Raw genomic sequence first — 10,781 nt, 5'->3', positions numbered from 1 at the left:
AAGCAACAAAAGATGTATTAATATATCTCCGGTCAATAATGAGTTAATAATACTATATTGTGTACTTGAAATTTGCTAACAGAGTAGATCCTAAATGTGCTCACCACACCCCTCTCCAAAAAAACACAACTATGTGGGGTAATGGATGTGTTTGTCAACTTGAATGTGGTCATCTTTTCACAATGTGTACCTGTATCAAATCATCACATTGTACACCTAAAATGTATACAATTTTTATTTGTCAGCTGTACCTCAATAAAGCTGAAAAATGAATAATGAGGGGACAGGAGGCTTGAAGCCTGTCCCTTCCGTCATCAGAGCCCCTAAGTAACCAGCCAGGTTACTAAGAACAAAACAATGCACTCCCTCAGTCCTTACATTGCTTTCACGCCACCAATTAATGCATTCATTTCTTCATTGTGGGCTTGTTTACGCATTCATTTATTAACTCAACTTTTTTTTCTCTTATTGTTTTCCCTACTTCTGAATGATCTTCTATTTACCCACTCCTTAGTCAAACCTCCACGCCCAGAGGGACTCCTGAGTTCAAAAGACTCTTTCTGCCCATCCCTCTGAGTCATGAGGACTCCAGACCGATTCCACCACACCCAGCTCCCCAGATACTGGGACCACTATTTGTTTTATGGCAAAACGGTGGCACAAAACCAACCGGCCGTGAAACACTTGAAAAGAGTTTTCTCATCAAGAGGGTGGTTTTAATTCAATTGGAACTTTGCAGATAAGAGCATAAGATTGAAAGCTGAAGTCTCTAAATCTAGGCAGTGCTGAGTTCAAATCCTGGTTCTACCTGTTCTTACTGTGAAACCTTGATCAAGTTAAGTTTAATGCTGTCACTTGGAGTGTAGAGATAAAGATGGTATTCAGCCCGTTGGTTGAGAAAGTTAAACAGGATCATGGGAAACACTTAGAACATATGGCAGGGCACATGATGGTCAAGGTTCAAGATGGTAGGGACGCAACAAAGAACACTGAGAGAGACAATAATAAAGAAATAGATAAATATAGAATATTTTGGCTGGTTATAAGTACTGAGAATAAACAGGCAGGGTAAATGTCTAACAGGACTGTAGAGCAATTGGGTCACTCCCGAGGGGACAGGGAGTGAGGGACACAGTGAGGCTGTGAACTCCCAGCGAGTGCTGCTCTGAACGGGTGTCCCAGGTAGACCCCAAAACTGACAGAACTGTTGTGGAGAAGAAGAGAGAAGAAATTCATCATCTCTATAACAAAGTCTTAAGTAAAGTCTCCAACATAAAATAAAATTAATTCTTCCTTGCTCTCTTTTTTAGTATATGAGGAAGACTGACCACAACCCCTAGATGTATCTGACAGCAATTTTGCTTAACAAACTGCTGACCAAACTCACTCTTCAATATAAATTTGTGAGCCTGCAGAACCCAGAACACTTTCAAGGGGCATAAAGTCTTGCAGGCTTTATAGTCATGTGCCTTACTCCATTCTTAGAAGTCAGAAGTGGGAACAAATTTGAGCTGGGAGGTTTGGAGGACCAAGCTTTTAAGCCAATGGAGGAGGTTAACAGCCTGTAACATTCCCAGGTTGTCATCAGTGCATCATGAAGCCGACTTGGATGACTGCCCTAAAGTGATCTACTCTTGCTGGGAAGGCAAGCAGGCTCTGGAACACTATGGCCGGGGTAAAGAGTATTTGGCAACAGTTCCCAAGGGTTTCTCATGCCCCTCTCACCCTGCTTGATGTCTCCTTGGGAGGTTTCCTATACAAAGAAAATGCCTCTGAATCTCCCCCCTCACTCACTTCCTTCTACTGTCTGGGGTACCTGTCAGGGGTGTTCAGCCCTCAAGGACCCTCTACTGGGTCCTGAGGCCCCAGGAACCACCAACACTTCCCTACACTGCCTGCCTGGCTCTTATTTCCCCATGGCCTTAATGAGGCAGCCCTGTACCCACCCAATTGCTTACTGCATGTGCCTGGCTTCCCATTCCCTGCCCCATTGCAGAGGTCTCCACACCAATAACCTGCTTAATCTGGGACCAATTGAAGGTGACAGCTCACCCCATGTGCAACCAGTCTTGCTTTTTTAGTATAATGCCTCTTGCAGCTCAGTTTTGATGTGCTGGCTTCTAAGGGATTATCATTCTTTGGCTTAGTAGCACAGAGTCTTTTTTTAAAGGGACAATCCCCTTTCTAGTGCATTGGTTCTGGTTTGTGCAAATTGCCCCACAGACCCTCTTGGTGGAGCAGGACAGGGGGTGTTTGTGAGGTAAGGCAGGAAACGGCCAGCTTCATTGGTTTGGATAGCCCCTCCCACTCCCTCCAGCTCCAACCAGAGCATCTCCTTCTGCCACTGTTCATATAGCTTGCAACAGGTTTTTAGCTGAAAAAGGGTTAGAAAAATGTTGAATACTTTTGGACTGGATTGACTTCCTCCCCCTTTTGAAATGGGCCTGATAGTTTAGGGTAGTGTGACTCAGTGCTCACAGGAGCCTTCGCATTCCAACCCCACATCTCAAATTGAAGCTATGACTTCAACTTCACCCCATCTTCCTTCATTCAACCAATAACAACTATCAAGAACATATTCTGTACAATAAATCTGAGCAGGACATGATATCTTCTTCAGACCAGAGTTAGGCCCTCTTTTGTGTGAATGTCTTAATTCTGGTTTCCAGGGACTTAATTCTAGGCCACCAAAGACCTTTTTAAAAATGTTTCTCTTAGGAAATTTTCTGGCTATCATGCCTGCCTGGGTAGCCCAGGGTCCCAGTGGGATGCACCGTGTGTTAAACTCTGAAAGACCCTCAGGGTCACCAAGAGCAACTTTGTGGCATCATTTAGTAAATTTACCACTAACAGGTGCTTCTCACATGTGCCAACAGATTGTTGTTGTTGTTGTTTAGTTGCTAGGTTGTGTCCTACTCTTTTGCAACCCTATGGGCTACAGGCCACCAGGTTCTTCTGTCCATGGAATTTTCCAGGCAAGAATACTAGAGTGGGAAGCCATTCCCTTCTCTAGGGGATCCTTCTGACCCAGGGATTGAACCTGCATCTCCTGCATTGGCAGGTGGATTCTGAGCCACCTGGGAAGTCCCCAATAGATTATGATGTTTTAAAATTTCTCATTTCTTGCAATGATGGATATATCCCATAGGAGAGATAATAAACTGGGTCTCATACCACAACAAAATTAGACAAAAAAGAGAAGAAGAAAAGATTAAAAAGGGAAAGATTTGCATTGGGACCTGTAATATCCTCTGGGTCTAAAATCCAGTCTCCTGCTGGAAGGAAAGAAAAAATACTCCATCCTTTTTCCTAGAGATTTCCCCAGGTTTGAACATAAAACTCAATCTAGCCTGAATAGAGTCCATCCCATGGTATGGTTCACTGAGCCAGTAAGTTCCTTTTTAAGTAGTATCTCTGATCTGAGAAATTAAAAAAAAAAAAAACAAATTCTTACTTTCACTCTCTTTCTTTCACACTGCCCCTACATACACACACTCACACCCACACTCACAATCAAATAGGAAACATTCCCATATTATGTTAGTGGCAGTATAGGCTCCGAATTTCCAGCAATATTTCCTCTGTCCTGCACTGCCATATGTTTGATATATACCACATTTCAAAGTTTTGGCAGCTTCATCTATGCATAATAAAAGAGATAGGGGCTGGAGATGATAGTAACCATCATCAATGATTTCCTCTTGTCACATGTCCCAGAAAAGAAAGAAATCATTCTAGGATAACACAATACTTTGAAGAATGGCCCAGAAACACAAGCAAAAGGCCTCAGTGCTTGTCTAGCTGCTACTGCTACAAGAACAAGGGTGTTCAACTCTTCTTCTGAAGAAGCTTTAAATGCACCTCACTATTTTGGAATATGTCAAAAGTATTTTAAAATATCACCCTTTGATTTCCTTGTTTTGTTTTGGTTTCTTCCTGGTGCTTTTGTGGAACATGAAGGAAGGAGACAGAAAAAGTGACAAGGAAAAGACAGAGAATTGTTTCTTTTCTTGAGTTCTTGCCATTAGAAGAAAAACGGTATTATAATAATAATAGTTCCTGTTTATTAAATTCTGCTAAGCACATCATGGCTTCATCTAATTCCTGAAGCTCGTGCAAAGAAGTTATTATCTCCACGCCAGAGATGAAGACTGTGGCTGGGACGATGAGGATAGAATTAGCCTAAAGTCATGGCATGTTCTAGCTACTAGGAACTACTGTCCTGAACTAGCCATTTCACATTGACTGTCTGGTGAAATCTTCAGAGCATCCCTAGAATAAATATATGACTGAAATTCAAAGATGCTTCCTCCTTGGAAGAAAAGTGATGACAAACAGAGACAGCATATTAAAAAGCAGAGACATCGCTTTGTCAACAAAGGTCCATTTAGTCAAAGATATGGCTTTTTCAGTAGTGGTGTACGGATGTGAGTTGGATCATAGAGAAGGCTAAGTGCCAAAGAACTGATGCTTTCAAACTGTGGTGCTGGAGAAGACTCTTGAGAGTCCCTTGGACTGCAAGGAGATAAAACCAACCAATACTAAAGGAAATCAACCGTGAATATTCACTGGAAGGACTGATGCTAAAGCTGAAGCTCCAATACTTTGGCCACCTGATGCAAAGAGCCAACTCACTGGAAAAAACCCTGATACTGGGAAAGATTGAGGGCAAAAGGAGAAGAAGGTGACAGAGGATGAGATGGTTGGATGGCATCACCAACTCAATGGACATGAGTTTGAGTAGGCTCTGGGAGATGGTGAAGGACAGGGAAGCCTAGCATGCTGTAGTCCACGGGGTCGCAAAGAGTCAGACACAACTGAGCGACTGAACAACAACCAACATTTTTATAACTGGTCAAAGTTGCAGGCTAAGTGGTAAATTCAGGGCAGACCTAGGTCTTTTTCATTTCAAAACATGCATTCTATTGTACCACAAACATTCTCATACCTTGTCGGAATAAATGTCCTGAGCTTAGTTTGAAATGTATAGTTACCACGCACAGTCCACAATGAGAGGTTTAGCCTTTTGCTACGGAGTTTCTGAAAAGCATTTTTAAAAACATCCTTAAACAAGCATTTGCTGAGGAGTCCTTTGGGCCAAGCCTCAGACTGGACAGTGCAGGTAGGGCTGTGATAGAGGTGATCCAGAACTTGACCCCAGGGAGATCATGGTCCAGGAGAGTTTGGGGTGGGGGTAGGAGAGGAAGGAGAAGACGGAAGTGAGAGTAGAGAACACAACACAAGTGGTAGAGAACACACACAGCATCTACTTACACAACAGTAGGTGGCAGAGGTGGAATTTGAATCCTGGCCTGTCATCTTCATCAACGCACTGAGATGAACAACATTTTTAAAGTCTTACTAGGCTCACTCACTTTCTTTACACATCCATAGACTAAATATAGAACTATCAACATAAGAGAATGAATATTTATAAGCTTATATGTAGTATAATCTTTTTGTGGATAGTCTGTCTTATCCATCCTAGAACTAATTAACTAGTTTATTTCGGATGATTCAGCTGGGAGTCATGCCCATATAACCAGGGAAAATAATTTTTAATTTTGAAGACTAGAATAAGTTTCATATCTTAGTTTATCTTTTTGGCAGTCCAACGTCTGTGTGGAGACCAAAACAATCCCTAAAGATAACAAAATACTACTGACTGAGGAGACTAAATATATCGAGCTGTTTTTATTGGAATGACTTAACAACAGGCCAGAAAGCAAACCTGGAAGTCTCCTCTTCTTTAAATAAATACCTGAAAAGATCATCATTCAGGGTTACTAGAAAGTTTTCATTTACATTGCCAATTCTATCATTCAAATGATGCAAGTAAATTTACATTAGTTATATTTTCTAGGTATTTCTCAGAAAATTCCAAGTGGAATAGTTCCTTTATAGAAGGGTATTTAAATAGTCCATATGCTTGGCTGAGATAGCTAGGAGAGAATGCTGATCATTTTATATTCATTCTTTTACTCCAGTAGACTCTTAGGATCTGCTTCTTGATTATTCAGTTTTTTCCTTTGTATCTATGGTCTATTAGTACATTATCCCAGATCTAGTAAGTAGGTGTTCCTAGGAACATCAACATAGGAATTAGAATTGTCACTGAAGCTGTATGAAATCGGTGGGTTTGAGACTCTTGTCTGTGAAATCAGGACTTGAGGAGAAATAACATTCTGACTCAGGGCAGCCAACCCACTAATTCATAAATAGCTCACTGCATGTGAGGAGTCAGAGAGGACCAGGACTGAATGTCAGGCCTCTGACAGTCGAGTCCACATTAGTGGACACAGAGACCCCAGATGCATGTCAGGTGGTGTCTTGGGAATCTCAACGATTTGATTTCAAACAAAAATCATCTGCAGGTAGAACACTGTTTATCTACCTGGCTGAAGCTTGCCTTTGTGCCATTTTAGTGGTGAGAAAAAGAACCAGATCTGCTAGTTAATGAAATGAAATTCCCCCAAGAAGCAAGGAGTTTGGCCAACTTAAAATGCAAGGCAAGTGATCTTCATGCATTTTTAAATTATTAGGAACAAATGTTAGGGAAAACCATGCTAATAACGAATTTATGATCTCTACTTTCAATATCCACATAAAGCAAATATAAAGTGAAGACCCAATCTGAATGGATGAGAATTGTCTATTTCACAGATTTCCACAACGAAGGGCTTTCTCTAATTCTGAGAGGATTTCCTCTGTTCACCACAAATGTGTTCACCCATATTAAAACAATAAGCTCTTTAAAGAATAAGCCCAGTGCCCATGTATAGATACGAACTGGTTAAATTTTCCCCAAACACTTTCTAGCTGAGCAAATTTCCTGTTCCACTCTAATTGTGCTGACTGCTAGTTGTCTTTTTAGGTCTATGTTTAAACGTCCCTTAAAAAAATTTTTTTCCCTAATCTCCTAATTGCTATTAAGTTTCCATGTTACCCTCTATCTTAAAAGCTGCATATTTTATTCATAGCATTTATAGCAGTTTATAATTATATGGATGTGTATTTATTTGTTTAATGACTCTCTTCCCATTTAATGTTCATTTAATGCCATATGCATCCTTGTATCTCAAGTCCTCAGCACCAGAGTGGAGACTCAGTGCATATTCAGCAAATGAATAATGAATAAATGAGAAGCAGAAATGAGAGTGACCATGTGTTCCCTAAGACAGGCAAAGAGCAGCCCCTGCTCCCAGTAGGCCTTGGCTATATTTCATTTCTTTTCCAAAAATGTCTGATATTCCTTCTTGTGTATTTATAATAGTATTCTCTTTTCTTGAGCCAGCTGGAATGAGTCTCTATTCCTTGCAACACAAGTATCCCAAGTCACAGCCAGAGAACTGTGCACTTTGACATAACAGACAAAGCAAGTATGATAATAACAAGGTAACATTTTCTAAAAGGAAATGTCAGAGGAAAGTAGTCCCCTTGGTATTGTTTATCTTTGCTTCATCCAATCTGAAAATGAAACTCTCACCTTTCTAAATTTAACCCTTTAATAAACTAGCCTCTAACTCCACCTGGTGGAGACATAGAAACCCAGGGAGACAAACCGACCCAAAGCAGGATAAAAAAAGCACACCTCGTGGATTTCCCAAAAAAGAAGACGCAGACTCAAACAGCCAAACAGATGACCTCCTGGGATGTGTCTTACCCGCTTAGGGTCCCTAAGAAGAAATAGGTTGTAATGATCATTTGCCTTTTACTCTTGGCTCCCATTTTTGCCCTTCTATGTATTGCAAGGTATTTTAAGAGTCCAGGGACCGGCATATTCCATTTTCCCAGATACTTGCCAACAAGCTTCTGGTTAGTTTCTCCCAATGGGAAGTACTGATGGAAGTTCAAAGGGCAGGAATAGGGAAAGGGGGTTTGCTTCCTGTTCTAGAATCAGTTGGTATTTTTCAACAACTGGAGAGCCAACACTCTATCCGCATCTTTCAGCACATGCAGCACAGAGTCTTATCACTGCTGAATAGCAGCCTCTCAGCAGTCCCAGCACCCTCTTCATTTGTGGTTTCAACAGTGGCTCAGGCAGGCCCCTTTCTCTATGATCTTGTGTAAAACCATTGCCTTCTTTTGTGTCTTCAGAAGGATTGTTGATGCTCCCAGCAGCTACTTAGCATAGAGTTACTGGGCATAACCAATTCAAAGAGGCTAAATTAATGTTTTCCTACCCCCACCATCCAGATGTATCCAGAATCTAAGTTTTGGTCTTTAATACTATTGTGGACTATAGGGGAACAGGGTCCCTCGGAGAGTAACTCTTTCCAAGTCATAGAGAAGGAAGATGAAAGTCTATGTAAATCTCGATTACACTGCTTTTGCCAAAAAAAAAAAATCTCATAACAACAGGATAATGAATCAGTACTGTTGTCCATTTTAAAGTGTACATTATTCCTAGAATTTCAAAAACAAATTTCATAATATTCATAAACTGAACTATCCATAACCAAACAAGGGAAATCCATTATTAGAAAGGATATATCCCACGTAAGTGGCTCAGTTTTGCGTCACTTTGGGTTCTGCAAACTACTAAGAATCAACTTATCGAGAGAGTGAACCCTAGACCTTGGCAAGTCTGAGTAATCTCCTGCTTTGGGGATTTGGAAAGATTATTTCCACCTTAAAGGAGGTATAAAAGTCAACATCTCCCCATGTGCTATTCAGTAAATCATTGTTGGTTATCCATTTTAAATATAGCAGTGTGTACATGTCAATCCCAAACTCCCTAACAGTCCCTCCCTTCCCCACTTCCCCTCTGGTAACCATAAGTTAACAATCTAATTGAGAAACGAATTTGAAAAAGAATAGATACATGTAAAACCGAATCACTCTGTTGTACACCTGAAACTAACACAGCATTGTTAGTCAGCTATACTCCAATATAAAATAGAAAGGTTAAAAAGTTAGCATCTGGCGAGATTACTATGATCTTGGAACAGTAAATAAGAAACGTAAAATGAAATCATTAGTAGTGTAGTTATATGTTTTCATCATCACATTTATAACTATTTCAGTTTTACTGTAATACTTGTAATTGATATATTTTATGTGTAGATTTTCTGCTCTTCAAATTGTTTAAAGCCTTTAAGAGAATTTTGTATTTCATGTTTTGATTTCAACTAAATATTTAGAAGAGTAAAATTAAATGTATTCACAATCATTTAAATATCTGAGATATTTTTAACTGAACTCTGTAAGTATTGATGGATTATTCTTGTAAGTAATATAAAAATATTTAGAGAGATTGTGAGTGTTCAGTGTTTAAATGAATGTTTATAACAAAATGGTTTTAGGTTTAATGAATTAAGCATTAAACAAAATAAAGGAGACGGTTGCATTTTCCTTCATGGAGCTAAAGGACCCGTTAACACCTTTGACTCTCTCTGTAAAATGTCACATACTTAAAGGAGGATGTATTATTCACTGGGGTTGGGGGAAGGATTTATCAAAACATTAGTCTCCCCCAGCACCAACACTATGGATACTTAAGAGACCAGGAGCCTAGCAGGCATGTGACTTCAGCTATATTCGGCTTTGAATGTAGCCATGCCTTTTGAATTTCTTGTTTTTATATTTTACCTCTCATTGTTATATATGTGAAGTAGATGCGGCATTGCCCTCATATTATCTAGTGCCATCTTAACTGGGAAAATCTCTCTTACTGAACTTTTAAAATTAAACTGGAAATATATACTTTTAAAACATCTGTCTCTCCTACTTAATCACAAACTCCTTTAGACATTGTTCTTTTTTGTATATACAGACTCCAGCACATAGTAAAGTGATCAATAAACATTTTTGAATAAATTATTGAGAGGGTAACATTTTGTGAATCCTGGAAATGCTGGAAAGGGAAGACAGAATCTATTGCTTATGTATTATTGATGGGAAAGTAAACTGATGCAACTCTTTGAAACTGAAATTAGCAATGTTTTATAAACTTGTTCAGATAAGCTTTGACTGCCTTTATAGGAATCTGGCCTTCAGTAATAATGAAAAAGAAGCAAAATAACAACAACAAAATTGGAAACAACCTACATGTTCACTTACATGGAATTGGTTAAATAAATTATAGTTTATTCATTAGATAGAAAATTAACCCTCCAGTAAAAATATTTAAAATATGACATAGAAATAAGAAAAGAAAATATTTATGGCATCAGCTCATTTTAAAGGCAGCATTTGGAACAATTATGACATTATAAAACACATGGATTAAAAATTGGAGGAAAATAATATGAAAATTGTAGCAGTGTTAATTCCATCCCCTTTCTGTTTTTCAAATTATGTAAAATATGGCTCTGTAAATTGGCCTTAAGTTTACATCATAATTAGTTGAATTTTTAAAAATTTTTTCCTCTAACTATATATTCAATTGCAGGAATCAAACAGAATATACATTTTTAAAAATGTGATGTTTAGGAACAAACTCTACTTTCAGTTTTTAGCTCATAACAAGCATGAATTTCAGGGATCCTATTATATACTTTGATGTTTTTTTAAACAAGTTTTCTACATATGGTTAAATGTAAGTAGATGTTGCAACAGCCTTTGGGAAAACAAAAAGAAAGAGAAAAGAAATACTAAGTTGAAATCACAATGAAATAAGTCTTAGCGAGACTTAAAAACATTATGAAGCATTCTACCCAGTGACCACCACCACCACAAGAGTGAAGCCATCTTGGACCTTCCAGCTAGCCCAGTTATCACTTTCAAATCATGATTACATTTGCAGTCACACAGCAGCTTCCCCCTGAAGAAGAGTCCCT

The sequence above is a fragment of the Giraffa tippelskirchi genome, chromosome 1, assembly GCF_054371585.1.
Source record: "Giraffa tippelskirchi isolate mGirTip1 chromosome 1, T2T-mGirTip1v1.2.pri, whole genome shotgun sequence".
Lineage (NCBI taxonomy): Eukaryota > Metazoa > Chordata > Mammalia > Artiodactyla > Giraffidae > Giraffa > Giraffa tippelskirchi.
Note: the sequence above shows the minus strand (reverse complement) of the source record.